Source organism: Rhamphochromis sp. 'chilingali' (genome assembly GCF_963969265.1).
Source record: "Rhamphochromis sp. 'chilingali' genome assembly, chromosome: 8".
NCBI lineage: Eukaryota > Metazoa > Chordata > Actinopteri > Cichliformes > Cichlidae > Rhamphochromis > Rhamphochromis sp. 'chilingali'.
In genome coordinates this window covers 13,235,440-13,250,638 of record NC_137935.1, presented here as the reverse complement: position 1 = coordinate 13,250,638, position 15,199 = coordinate 13,235,440, and the positions used below count along the sequence as shown (strand labels likewise).

Genomic DNA, 15,199 nt, shown 5'->3' with positions numbered 1-15,199 from the left:
AGAGTCTGCAGCCTCACATGACGCTAGCATGGCCACACACGCTGCAAAATGCTAATGTATGCAAGGTCACAGTAACAGTATCGATTTGCTGACATTTAGCATCTGCAATCACTACATGTTAGCATGCTAAGATAGCACAAAATCAAACAAAAGTACTGCTGAGAATGATGGGAATGTCCGTCATTTGCACGTATATGGATATGAGTATTTAAATTTAGATGACGCACCTGTGAAACTCACAGGCAATCCATCCAACAGTTGTCAAGTTTAATTATACCAAAAAATAGCGACTCGAAGCGTACCGCTGGTGTGTCCAAAAATTGTGTTTTTTTAGCACTTGATGGAAAGTGAGAACTGCAAAGTGTGGGCAAAATGACCTATGCTGCTGCTCTTTTTAACTGTGCCTCCTCACTGCAGGTACATTACGCTGCCATCAGTGTTGATGTTGTCTCTGTATTGGGACGGGTTCATCTCTAATTTTATAACAGGTCTAATTATCTTCTGTTTCTGTAGGAGCAGGTCTGATGGTCCTCTGGTCACCGTGAGACTGAGTTCTTTCATTTTAGTAGGAAATGTGTAATTTGTTTAGATGAACCTTTCTAATCAGGGTCTATTTAAAAACCTCCCATCCACTAGCACCGCTAACTGCACTGCTTGGTTCACACCAGTAATCAGACAACAACACTGCCAGAAACTGAACCTGGATCTGTGCAAAACTGGGCAAGCGTTCAGCCCACTGGAAAATCACAGAAGTGTTCGGAGCAGCCGAATGGCGGAGCTGGTATTGCTTTAAACATAAAGCAGCAGAGAGATGAAACAAGCACTATGGATCTGTTCATTACAGAATGGGTCACTCTGAGCAAAGAAAGCTAACGGGAAGATTTAAAGAGCTGCTCAGAAGGAGCCGGCATGTCTTTAATTTCAGCCTACTAAAAATCCAAAGGGATAAGGAGAAAATCATTTATAGCTCATCCTGGCAGGAAATCACAGACATATCACTGCCTACATCTTGTCACCTCCAACCAACTCATACAGTGTCATCAAAATAATAAATATGTGCTTGAACCCATCAAATGTGAGCTGAGAAATGACCGGAATGACAAAAGCAGCTTCTTGCATTTTGTGAAAGTCAATCCCCGCGAACCTGAATCTCCACGCCTCTTTCGTCAAATTTGAAACTACCAAATAAAACAGACTTGTAAATCATACAGAAGTCCCTCTCGAGTATCAACATTTCCTTAGAAGGCGGCTTCATTTATTTTTCAGCCATGCATATTTAACAGTTGCTCTCACTTGGGGAAAACAGGCCACTTTATGGAAGTCATTCCAAGAATTCATCAACACTGTCAGTGAACGTGACAGCCAAATATTTCTATGTCAAAAATGCACGAGCCCCCCGAAAAATGCGGTAAGAAAAACCGACCTAGGGATGATCAACGGTGCTCGAGACACGATGAAGTGAATAAGAGCGATCCTCACAAATGAAATCAGTCATTTCACGCGTTCATTCACATGTGGTGGAGTTTCTCTTTCGACGAAGCAAAACAACTTGTTATCCCCTAAACGCCATACAGGCAATCTCCTCTCAGTGTACTGTCAAATTTCATCATAAGAGTTCAACACTTTGTTGCCTAGATTAAAGCGCGAAAAGCCAGATAACAAAAACCCCAACAACAAACATGCACCACATGGTTTCTAAAGGCATTACAATTCTCTGCATTACGCTGCAACTCACCCAGCTTAATCCTATCTGCCAATCAAATCTAATACAAACTCTAACCAGGAAAGTTACAGCGAGACTCCGGCAAAATAATGGATTTGTAGCTTTTATTTTTATGTGTAATGAACGATAAATTTCAGAACAAACGAAAGGCAAGAAAACAATAACAAAAAAGAAATCTTTGATAGACTACCATGAAAGCCCGAGTTCAAAGAAATATGGACTTGCGGCGTATTGCATCATGTGGGGGCACACCACCGAGTCATCTGCCACAGAGCTCATTCCAGACAAACCTGCAGCAGAGTGTGTGCAACAAAACAGAAAGATTCATTGATCTTTTTTTCCTTCTCCCCATCACCTCATTTAGACCAAAAATAATAATAATCTCCAGAGTGATATTTATGGGACATAAATAAGAAATAGACAAATCTAATTGATTTCAGGGTCACTTCCATCAGCTCCCAGAGCCAGTGCAATCAATGTTACTGAAATCTCTGCTCCCAAGATTTCAGAGAATAAAAAAAGAGAATAAGTAAAAACAAAAATCTCCATAACTGCCATCATAAGCTTCAGAAGATCTACGTGGCTGTATCATAAAGGCCTAATTTAGACTGTTTTTCTAAGCGAGAGCTGCATGAACAAACCCACCGACTGCCACATGACCTCCGCAAAGAACTAAAACACAGGGTGTTTTCCCTCAGCGCAGCCATAATGATACATTGCTATTTATGTTCCGGCAGCTGGTGGGTGGCTGTGCAGAAAAGTCACTCAGTCTGCCTCCTTTATTTGCCCCCCGAATCTTGTAAGGCACCGCGAGGTTCGGTTTTATGTGAATGCTTCTGTTAGTCAGGATGTAAATTCTTTTTTACAAGCTGAGTGATGGCATAAACAGTTTTTTGAGCTGCGAATATAAAAATCTTGATCATGTAAATAAATTGTGCGTGTAGGCTCGTGCGCCTAATGCCGCTCTTTTCTGCGTGTTTAATGATCAGCGTGGCAGTGGGAGTATCGGCTGCTGAACTTAATGGGAAGGGCAGAGGTGAAAGGAGAGCTGTAATGATTAGGGGAATAACGTATAATTCATTTCGATCATTCAGTCTACTTACACAGCTGGTTCCAGTTTGTGAGAATTTGCTGCTTTGTCATATAATATTTAAGATTTCCATTTAGGATGCCAGCTCTGAGTCTGAAGAGTGTGACGGGTGTCTTTATTTTGTTACAGGCAATAATTGAGGCTCCGCAGGTGTACTTGTGACAGGAATATCAATATTCACCCCCCGGTTTATCACTTAAACATTAAAGATTTAAGAGCTTTGGTGTTTTCTGTATCTACAAGATAAATATTTGCAGGCACTTCCTGTCTATATTTATTAAAGATCAATGTCCACACATGATGGGTCACCGTGTTCTTCTCCTCAGTCGATCTTTGTACTCCGCTGCCAAGGGCACAGCTCGGTGTAACGCACGCAGCACAGAACAGTTGGAACGCTGGGCACATGATGAGAAGTTAGATCTGCTTTCTTTAGGCATTAAATACCGCACGCAATCAAAGGTGAAATTAGCACTTTCTGGTTTATTAAATCCCACAGAGGGAGTCATTTGATTATTCTGCTCCTCCACTAGTGCTTCTTACCACTGTCACACCTCAAACTACAAATTAATTTGTTTAAAATGCAAAAAAGGTTGCACCTCATTTTCTCTCAGATTTCTTCAAGACAGGCGAAAAAGCTCGCAGTACCCGTCGCCGCAACACTCTTTCGACATATCCAGTGTAAGTATTTACATTTTTGTGATTCCTTTTCTACAAAAGCGCAGCAGAAATGTGGCACTTCTCCACAGATAATTAATTGTGAAATAAAGTGGTTGTAGGATGAGATGTGTGAAGAAACTCCAGGTGTAAGGATATTCTTTAAGTGGCACATAACAGTGAATATCAAAGATTACGAGGCCTGTGTGGGGAAATAAAATCTTCCTAAACTTATTCTCCGATTCTACGGTTCAATATAAAGGGCTGAAAAGATGCTGTTCTGTCATATTCTGTGGTCTCAGACTTACGTAGAGAATGTCAATTGTTTTCTATGTGAGAAGAGGTAATGCCCCAGGGAGCAAGAAAACAGAACATAAGGGCATCTGTAAATATATTAAACTCTTCAAAAACAATTTATATAGCACATGTTAATACATACATATCATATACAACACAATAACAGCCTCATTTTTGAAAACTAGTAGGAATAGATATATCCAGATAAACCGCCTAATAGATTAGAGGCAATCGAAGTGTACATCATGTTTGCCAACAATTCAAAAATACAAATCACCAGCCACTTTATTAGGTACACCTGTTCAACTGCTCTTTAGTGCAAATGTCTAATCAGCCGCTCACATGGAGGCAACAGCAGGCAACAGTAACTCAAATAGCCCCTTGTAACAACCAAGGTGCGCAGAAGATGGGCATCACTCCTTCCAGCTAAAACTGGAAACACAGTCCACAATTTGCACCGGCTCACCAAAAGTGAAACACATTTACTGGTCTGATTAATCTTGGTTTCTGCTACACAAAAGCAATTTGGCATGGACAACATGAAAGCATGGATCCATCCGGTCTTATATCAACAATTTATGCTGGTACAATGATGTGATGGTCTGGGGGTTGTTTTCTTGGGCCACTTTGTAAGAACTAAGCATTGTTTAAATGCCACAACCTGCTTGTTAACCGTGACCATCCCTTTATGACCCCATCTTTTGATGGCTGCTTCCAACAGGTCCCAAAGCTCACATCATCTCAAACTGGTTTCTTGAACATGACAGCGAGTTCAGTGGACTCAAATGGCCTCCACAGTCACCAGATCTCAATTCAACAGAGCACCAGAATGTGTTCGACACCTTGTTGTAGCTATGCCACAAGGCAAAAGGTGGTCCAAGCCAGCCCTAACAAGTATACCTAATAAAGTGGCCAGTGAGTGTATATTCAGTTTAACTTTAAGCAAAAGAAAAGTGTCAAATTCCAACTTATGAGAAGAGGCAATGTTTGGCATTTTTGCTTAAGAATAAAGCTCAGTTACTTCATCTAATATTTGCAACATTTCTCCAGAAATGAAAAGCTTTGGCCAGTAATTTCCTCATACCATGCACAAACTGAAAGGCAGATAAGCCTCTGTCAAACATTATCAAAGTACATTAAACAGCTTGTCTAGGTTCAGTATTGATTTCCAGCAGTTCTCAGAGTAAACCTTATCTATGCCTCTGAATGCTGGCTTGCGTGCACTGTTCAGTTGTGTTCAACTTGACAGGGCTGAGCTGTTACAGAAGACAAAAACAATGCTTAGGCTGCTGAAGCAGGAAAAACTTTCCTCTTTTTCATCTGCAAATTAACCATTGACAAGATCCAAATGGGTAACCTTAATTAACTGAAGCTGCTGTGCGCTAAAGGCTGAACCACCTGGCTGTCAAACAGGGAACACAGCGAGAAACAGACTAGTCTGAGCACAAGTTTGTGCCAAAACGTGTCTTTTTCAATACAATATTCTAATTGATATCATCTGAATGGACTGCTAAGCACTGACTGTACACACCTGGCCTCAAGGATATCACCTTCATCTCATTTTAATTGCATTTGCAACGAGGAAAGAAATAAACCTGCTTTAACGAATTAAATCTGATGATTTTGATCATTTACTTAAAAGTGTGGAAATATTATCAGAAAACTGTATCTTTTGTGTCAAAAGTAAAAAAGCACTTGTGTTATATTATTATTTATTAGAAAATTATCAAAGATGCATTATGCAAAGCGATTGTGGAGGAAGATGATATAAATTCACCATGTGGGAGTCACGATTATGTACTTCCCCATAGAGTTGCACTGTCTCCATTTTCTTTATTGTGTTTTTCCCATGTAAAATTGATTTTTGGTTTTCTCTCATAATTTCCATATAATGGAAATGGAAAGCTCTGCTTGGAATTTTTTTTCCTGATGTACAGTACTAATCTTGTTTTCGGAGTGGCAATAATGATGGTAGAAATGCTCCATAAATGACACAGTATTACACATAAATAACAAAACAGATTTTTATCTTTTATTCACTTTTATTAACTTTGTACATTATAATAAATAGTGAATTTTGTGTTATTACTACTCACCGTCTCAGCTTTGATTGATTAACCACTGGAATACTTTTAGGGGAAGAGCGAGAGAAAATATGAAAATAATATTACTTGACAAATGCTCAGCAGAGCTTACATTTGCTTTAATGTCCTGAATAGTACATCTATTACACGTACAGGCTACACCAGCTCCAACAACCAACCAACAGCTTTATTTTACCTTGTAAGCTACAGTCCAAGTCGCTTGTGTTTTACTATAGCTGTGAATACTCAATAATAATTGAGTGGAAAAGCTTGAAAAAGACATAGAATTATACAACATTGAAATAAGTGGGTAAAAAAGAGAACTGAAAAGCTTTTATGTTATGGAGCATAATGATTACAGCCTTTTTTTTATATTTTATTAATGTAATAATGATATTCAGTTCCCAGTTTTAGTTCAGTTCCTCAAACCATCTCCAAACTTTCCAGCAGCCCAGTAAAATGTCCTACTTATTAACATATGGCGTTTCTGAGGGGGGAAAAAAAGAAGGGCAGTCAGGCACTGTAATTTTAAACGGCCTCTGTCGTCATAGGGTCTCATCACACACTCACAAAAGCTGCTTGAAGAATTCCTAAGATATCATTTAAGTTTTTAAAGGTCATACAGTTTGATAATTCTCGCTCCACAACCTGGTGACAGATGTGATCAGGTCATGTACTTTCACTTGAGCTTAGGTCTGACCCAGAAAATTGGGCTGAGAATATTCATGTGAGCGTCCTTGGAGGATTCCAGAGACTCTCTCTTTCATGACCGTCATACGACCCCTCCTGTAGCAAAAATGGGCAAAGTGCCACACCATACTGTAAAAATGCTTCCAGATGGCCTCCATATCCTCCTACTGCCTGACTCTGTGGTTACGGGTTAACTTAGTGACGCCCACTCCGAGTGTATTCACAGTGATTGTAGCCGGTTTCTGTTTAGGCACACACAAAACAGTGCAGTCAGGCTCCCAGTAAAAAACAAACAAACAAAGAAAACCAGAGGACAAAGTCCTTTGCTTGCATTTTCTCTACATACAAATAGACATATACAGTGGCCATTGTGTTAGCTCTGATTTAACTGATGTTTAATTTGTTCCACTGGCAGCTCTGGTTCTGTCCTTCAGCCACACTGACACTAGCACCAGTTATCAGAACATACGAGTCATGCATAGGCTTCTTATTTTGCAGCAATCTCTGAAATCTTCATTCAAACGATGCTTTGAATTACTGCTGTTCTGAAGGTAAGAGTCTTTGATAACCATCTGGGTGAAAAAAGAAAGTATTCCGCCTGTTACTCGCACACACACATACAGAAGTAAATAAATGAAAATATTCTTCTTACTTTTCTTAACGTACAATGCTTTTTATAGTCTTTTATGTTTGTCATATTCTTCCTTAATGGCAATTTGATACATTTGTATTCATTATCTCCTTGATGGTACTTTTTTAATCGGTGGAGTCAAATTGCCTTCATATGGATAAGCAACACAAAGGAAAACAATCCACTGCTTGAACTCATTGTTTTGTTCATTTCTTTACTTCTATATTTTATTAAGCAACTGCTACTCCAAGCCATACATTTCAAACTCCCACTGTTTCATTTTGAGAGCTTCAAACTGGTGACACATGAATGCCTTGGACTGGATAAAAAAAGCTTCGTTAATGCAACGCCTTTGTCCAAAAAGAGACGGAAAAAAAATACTGCAGCGAGTAATTGAGCAAGAAGGAGCAGCCACACAAACCTAATCACGCAGTCCGAAATATACACTGAGATTGGAGTTTTAATTATTATCTTTATTTAAACTATTTTGTTATGAGCAAGCTAGGCTTCAGTTCAATTCAACTTCATTTATATAGGGCGAAAACACAAAAACAGTCATCTCAAGGTGCTTTATATTGTGAGGTAAAGACCAATAAAAACACAGCCACAATCCTCTTCTGCTATATTTTTTCTGCTAACACTAACAGATGTGAATCAGGTAGGACTATATTATCTAGATTATCACTGTCACTGAAATGTCATTGAAATCTGCCAACCTGTAAATTTGTATTGAAATAACCTTTGGAATGCAAGTGGATACAAAGTTATACTAATCTCATGATCAAAGCTTGACTACCAATAGAAGCGAAGATATAATGGGGGGGTAAAAACAAGGTACCAAGGCAAACAGAGATTGCAATGTCTACTACTGATCAACTGTCAGATATCAAGCAAATATACGTACAAGCGGCTTAAAGTCACATTCACACAGGACTAGCAAACATGAGGGAAGCAGAGGCCGTAGAAAGGCAATGACATTCAGCGACTTTGTCGAAATAACCAATGGTGACGTGAAGTAGGCGGGTCCTGAATTCATCCTTTCTCAATTCCAAGGCAAGATATTGGATGGACTACCAATGAGAGTGGAGAATACTGTTGATTAACATATGGTAGGGTGGTAAATAATTAGTTACCCAGGCAACTGGAGCCTGGAATGTCTGATAGCGACCAAATGTCATCTATAAAATAATGTACAACGTAAAAATCGCTACCTGCCTGTAACAAGGAAGCTGGTGTACAAATTATGTAACATCAATACTAAGAACATTGTCGAAGGTTGTATCTCCCATCTCTTCTTTTCTTTTTTAAATTTATCGGCCATTATAAATTCTGATTCCGATATGGCTGCAAATGGCTAATAACGGCAGACATATTGGTTGAAATATGGAATATGTGTATCATTTAAAAGTGAAGTAAAATAAGACAACAAAATATTGAAAAAGACACTTACTCTGTGGCTCTGGCCTTACTGTCAAACGTCAGCTTGACCTCCTTCACAACACAGCACAACCTAATTAGATGGGCTGTAGTACGTGTGATTAACTTTCTAAAGTCTTTTCAAAGTAAAAGCCATCTGAAGAATCAAATATTGATTCGTGACCAGTTTTTCTGTCTTTTTTTTGAAAAAATAATTACTGAAAACCAAACCTCTGTATCCTGGTAGCTGGTTACAGCCATGCGTGTGTGAAAAGAGCTTGAGTATTACACTGTTTAGAAGCCAAATATCACACATCAAATTTTGCTAGTTAGCATAAAAAAGTGGAACTCTGAGGTTGCACAGTGGTGCAGTGGTTAACACGGTAGATAGTTAGTTAGTTTTTTGTTAATTTATGTTGTAATTTATGCTAGGTCAGTCTGTCTTGTCTCTGCTAGCCAGCTAACTAGGCCTCTTAGTTAGCTAGTTTAGTGTTAACTTATGTTGTAAATTTATGTTGCATGTAGCACCTTGGTCCTGGAGGAACGTTGTTTCGTTTCACTGTGAACTAAATGTCTATGGTTGAAGTGACAATAAAGCCAAGTTGAACTTGAACGGTCACCTCCCCTTAAGAAGGTTTCTAGTTCAAACTTGGCAGGCAGGTGTGGTGTTTCAATGTTCTGCCTGTGTCTGCATTGGTTCTGTCAGGGAACTCCTCACAAAATCCAAAGAAATCTTATGTTAATTGAAGGTTCCAAATTGTCTGTAGGTGCGAATGTTACCCTCAACAACATCTCTGTTTTAGCTCTACAATGGACCTATCCAAGGCGTACACCTTCCATCACCCAATCTAATGGACAATTTAGGAAAACAGATCGACCGACCTTGGAATTTCAGAAATAATATATTTTTTGTGCCATTATTTGTATTAGTGTTTCAAGAACTGCTGAAGCAAGACATTATCATTTGTCAAAATATTTGAACAGTAAACAATAATCTTAATAATGTTAATATTCAAATAGAAATATGAACATTAACACAATAATGAAACTGATAAATATATGCAGTTAGTATGCATGGCACATTAACACTTTGTGTGTGCGTGTGTGTGTACATCTAGATAATTCTCTGTTAGTGTACATTATTGTGCAGTAGGACATGTTATTGTAGGATGATGCATATTAAATAGCAAGTTCTGTCCTGTCTCTTTGTCCTAACACAGGTTATTAAGCTCTTTGAAAATTGAAATTATGAAGCTGAACTTGCCCCTTATTGCGCTGAATGTTTTACCTTGGTAAGAAAATAATCTGTAGTTATTCTTTCACAGATGGAATATTTTTAATCCAGATGGTTGGAAGAGGTTATATACTCCCACAGTACATGTTTAACGAGTTTTTCGAAGATCACACTGAATTTATTTTTTTGTAAATCCAATGTTTTTGTCTCTGAAACAAATAGCTGAACTTAATTTTTTTAAATGATTAAAGTGATGCTTTAAACACATGCTTTAAGAGCACCTTAGCAGCAGACTACTCAGTTATTGCACGTTTCCTTTCCCTTCTGTCTAGTGTCAAACTCACTGCTGTGCCAAAAAAAGCAACACAAAAACTTATTCATCATTACTTGTTAATTAAAACTTCAGCTGATCTGTCATAAGGACTGTGTGGGTGCGATTGGATGAGGCTTTGTGCAGCGGTCCAGTAATGTGAGGAAACAACCCAACAACCCTCTCTTCATATGTAGTTCGCTAAATCCCGATTGGCTCATGAAAGTACGTGACGTCACGTTTTTCCAAGAGCCCGGAAAAGTGCGTTTTATGTAGCTGTCGCAATAATAATGAAGTGCGAAGCCCAGACATTTTTGTTTTAATCAACTTAGAGCAGTTATCGCGCTGCTGTACTGTCTACCTGCGTTTCACAGAATGAAAGGCAATTTGTCACATTTTCAATGATGCACTTAGCGCTGTATTTCAAAAACAGAGCAAGCAGGAAGGATGTCAGAATAAACAAAACAAATCAGGCCTAATTGTACCTAAAATTAGATAACTGTAAGACAAGAGGAGTTGTAATAGTGAGGGAGGCAGCGGATGAAAGCGTAAATCAAGTCAAGATCAGGAAGAGGTGAGTAACAAAGCCCTGCCAAGCTTTACTGTTTTAGAAAAAAAAATCCTCACCTCAAGGTTACAAGCAGCCATGCTATGTGCAGCAAATGAAATACTCAAGGAAGACATAAGTCTCATTAAGGCCCATAAAGGACATCCCTAATAAAATCCTCAGTCTGACATGCAAGAGCTCTCCAGTGATGGCTGATTAATTGCTGGTGCAAATGAAAGCATGAGAGGGAGCCGGGGCTCTGTGGCTGTAATTTATCCTCTCCTGTCCTGTCTTGTCCTCACAGCCTGGGGAGATTGCCCAGGAAGACAGGAGACAGAGAGTGGGTGGCTGGTTTGGAGGGGCAAGGGAGGGTATCAGCTTCATATTATGTGGAGGAAAACATGTTTAGGTGGCCAGTGAGATCATTTGTTTAGATTGCTTCAGTTATAACAAGCTGTATGTGATGACATCTGGGTGTTTGGATGGGGAGAAAAATTCCCCGAGCAGGTCAGACTGATAATGATGACTGCAACATGTTCTGTGAAGAAATATGGTGGCAGCAAAGATGACCCAAAATATATTCTCGGCAGTCATACATCAAGTAAAGACTGGGCTACTTTATGACAGCTTGCTCTGTAATCCATCAATAATACAATCTCGATGATTCTCAGTCAGAATATATATTTCATCATCTCCTTTTGTCAGATCTGTGTTTATGATTTATAGAGAGGTTCCCAATGCCAAGAGGGCGTACTTGTCAAACATATGGCTAATGAGTGAGTCATTATTTCCATAAAATGCTTTGATGCGTTGCCTTTGATTATATCTAAATCGGACCAAAGCGGATTAATCAGTGGTATGGGTAGCTTTAAGAATAGCAGATGATATATGTGGCTGCCTCAGTCGAGGTCATAAGACAGACATGGGGGTCCAAGGACAATCTGGGCCAGGATAATGTCCAGCTGAGGCCAGAAACACCTGCCCTCTAACTGTAATAAGTGGCTGTGTCACACAAAGAGGAGTGAAGAAAGAAACAAAGAAAAGAGGTTAGAGGAAAAAAAGGAAGAGTAATGAGGAGCCGCAAAAAAGCACCATGGACTGAGATTCCTGCAGTCCCACCTGGTTTAATTCACACTCTACGTATGAGAAATAATTTGTTGTCTTTAACAAAAAAATAATTGGCATCACACACTTCCTCAGTGTTACTACTGAGATCCACAGTTAGTAGTGAAAACGTAATTTCTCTTCCCGCAGTTAGAAGCTGGCAACATGACTTTTTTTTGGTGATTTAAAGTCAGACTATTTCAAGCAGAAATGAGGATTCTGCTACTTGGGTTATTCCACAGTTTTATTGATTGTCAAAATGACGAATGTTCACATAAGCAGCTTAAACGTGATATCAACTCAAAGCACAAAGTCTGCAATATTCTGTGTTTTGTTACTGTCAGTAAAATCCATTTGGTTTTATTAAGTGTTTTAATATTTTTCCTCCCTTGTCTGTGGCTCGCCCTTTTCACACTGATGACATAATTACAATGAAAAAAAAATCGCAAATAATCAATATCATTTGCCTAATGAAAGCGCTCTGTAATTTCCAAAAAGAAGAACAACCTGCCTCACAGAGAGGTAGCAAGAATTTGTTAGGGGTTCATTCAAACTGCTAATTAATACATCTTTAAAATATTTGTGCCAACAGCACAATGTAGATGTTGAACACAATCAATTCTCTGCATTTCTTTTGACTAATTAACAGTAATAAATACATCAAATTAGGTTACAGAGACAAATCTTGTTGATAGAATCCAATCGCCAATGAATGAGATGGGTTTTCCTTATAGACTAGCTTTAAAACTCCTATTTCTTAATTGCAGTAAAGTTATTATTTTGTGGTTCTGAAAGAAGAAATTGTAAAAATGTTTTAATTGCAGATAGATCAGAAACATTTTTTAACAGAAAAGAGTAAAACATAATAAAACATCTGGATATCTTTTTACTTATGGGAAGATTCTTTTTTCCTCGGTTCTCAGGAAGATATTGTATTATATTTTACTGAGCTAATTTATTTCCATCCACTTAACGCTTATCCCATTCAGAGGTGGGGTACGCCCTGAACAGCTCGTCACAGAGGGACAACCAGCCATTCACACTCTCATTCCCACCTATTTAGAATCAGCAGTTAACCTAACCCACAAGTTGCATTCCTTTGGACTGTCGGAGGAAGCCGGAGTACTCGGAGAGAACCCACGCAGACGGGGGTGAATATATCCCAAAAAGGCCTTGAACCAGATGGTGGATTTGCCCTTTCTACTGTCCTGGCTGTTTAGAGGTTCTGATTGTAAAATTCCGACAACATTTGGTGCACACCAGTCCTCTCTCCATCTTTCACCCTTATTTCCTTTTATCTCTCCGCTGTCACCATCAACAAAAGACAAAATATCCACCTAGTTTTCCTTTGAATCCTGTCTGTGTAGCAGTGTCATTATGTCAGCAATTAAGCTTGTGAGTGCATTATTATCACAATCAGAACAGCAGCTTTGATTGACAAAACTCCACATACACACACACACACACACAAAAATGGTTTCCTAACTATGAACAATAGAGAGTTTACTCAGACTGTGTAAATGTGCCGACAGCTTGAGCTTTATCAGAATGACGTGCGGACGGGCAGCAGCATTACAGTCGCGTTAGATTCCTGAGTTTAACAAGCTGTTGCAAGCTGATTGAAGCCATGAAAAATGGCCACATCACTGAAACAAGTTTCAAGGGCAAAAAGAAAAAAGAAACGAAGTAAACCAACCTTAAACTCAACTGGCAGTTTAAGTGACGCTTAACTCACCAGCATGGAAGCAATAGCTTAATAACAGGAAACAGAAGCAACAAACGAGCAAAGGCTCGCTGCCAGACTCATTGTCACTGTCTGCCGGTGGTGCGCACGCTGCTGCTCTAACAGGTGATATATCATGTGAACCATCATACAGCTGGATAGAGTGATGATGATTTAAAAGGCTCGGTGAGAGGAGACAGCTTGTCTGAGAGCCTTGTTTCGATGTGTCCGCAGTTAGATGCGATGTGTCTGAGAGTCACCTTCAAACGCAGCTCCTCCAGACTGAAGGCTTGATGGGCCTCATAAATACCAAACATAATTATGATCCAGCAGAAAACAAACCTCCATTTTTCAGGCCATTATGACAAGAGTAAGGATAAACCAAGTAGGTCTTTGCATATCTCCGCTGACTGATATGTCATTGTGATATGTTTTATACTCCACAATTATGCCATCGCGGATGCCTGATGACCACACTGGCCTGGATTGGCAATACCCGACCTCGGAGTCAAGAGTGAGACGTTTTTCTGCAAATTGCGTGGGTGTTGATGACACAAGAGGTTATGAATATTCCAAAGTGACCTAGACAACACAAAGAGCGATGGCTGGAGACAAAAACAAACATGCAGTAGGTTTGTCTGACATGCTTGTGTGCCTAGAAAATCATTAAACACAATTATGCATAATCACCGGACAAAACATGTCACCCATCACACTAATAGTTTGTTTACTATGAATATATCATTTCAAACTTTACACGGTACATAAGCACAAGGTGACAGCATTTTGCTAATAATGACACTTACACTTACAATATATTTTGAAAGACAGGTGCTCCCCTGAGGGTAAGCCAACTGTCATTCAGCAGTTCATCAGCCAAGGGCTCAATGTGTCATCCACGCAAAGTTTTCTACCTGTGCCGCTAATCACCGAATAATCGAGTCAAAGAGACAACAAATAAATCTTTATTCTGCAAGAGTGATGTTTGCTGTTTGTATAAATAACCCAAGTAACTTTTCAAAGACTTTTGGTTTTGAGTGCGTGACAAATGCTACCATCTCCAAGCTGCACTTTCAGTACAGATGCGGTTCCACCTATTATTATCACGGAAATATAAAAGTGGCATCAATCTTCTTATCCGAGCTTAAGCAAGACATGTCAAAAGTAATTCTGCTTTATACTAATAACATATATATGTGTATAAAGTAAAAGAAATGTATCAATTTCATTAAAATACAAGGTTGCACTAAAAGAATCTCGTGACAAACTGTTGAAGATCAGTAATTACATCTGTGTGAAGGCTTCTGAAGTTGCATTTAATCAACAGAATTACATTTTGATCTATAAGGCACTACAAAACTGTGACTAATATTAAGGGTATGGTTTTGACCTTAAGTGAAGCACAGCAAAATGCTGTTTAATTCATTTTTTCCACGTGTGTCCCTGAACACACACTCCAACCTTGAAATTGGACACAGAGATGAAAAAATACATTCCCAGCTCTCACCACACACACACACACACACACACACACACACACACACACACACACACACACACATACAAAGTGAAGATGTGTATGAATGTGAGCATCATTTAATACATTGCCCTGAACTACAACCTTGACTGAAGTCACGGAACAGGTAGCAATGGAAACACAACTTCTTTATTCTCTTCAGTATTCATCTCCTTTCCA

The 15,199-nt window shown here is 39.1% G+C and overlaps 1 protein-coding gene across 5 annotated transcripts in view; it reads right to left on the bottom strand.

Annotated features, from left to right (window-relative positions):
• cadm1b (cell adhesion molecule 1b) overlaps nt 1-15,199 on the bottom strand; it is a 167,385-nt gene that overhangs the window by 132,802 nt on the left and 19,384 nt on the right. The window lies entirely within an intron of this gene.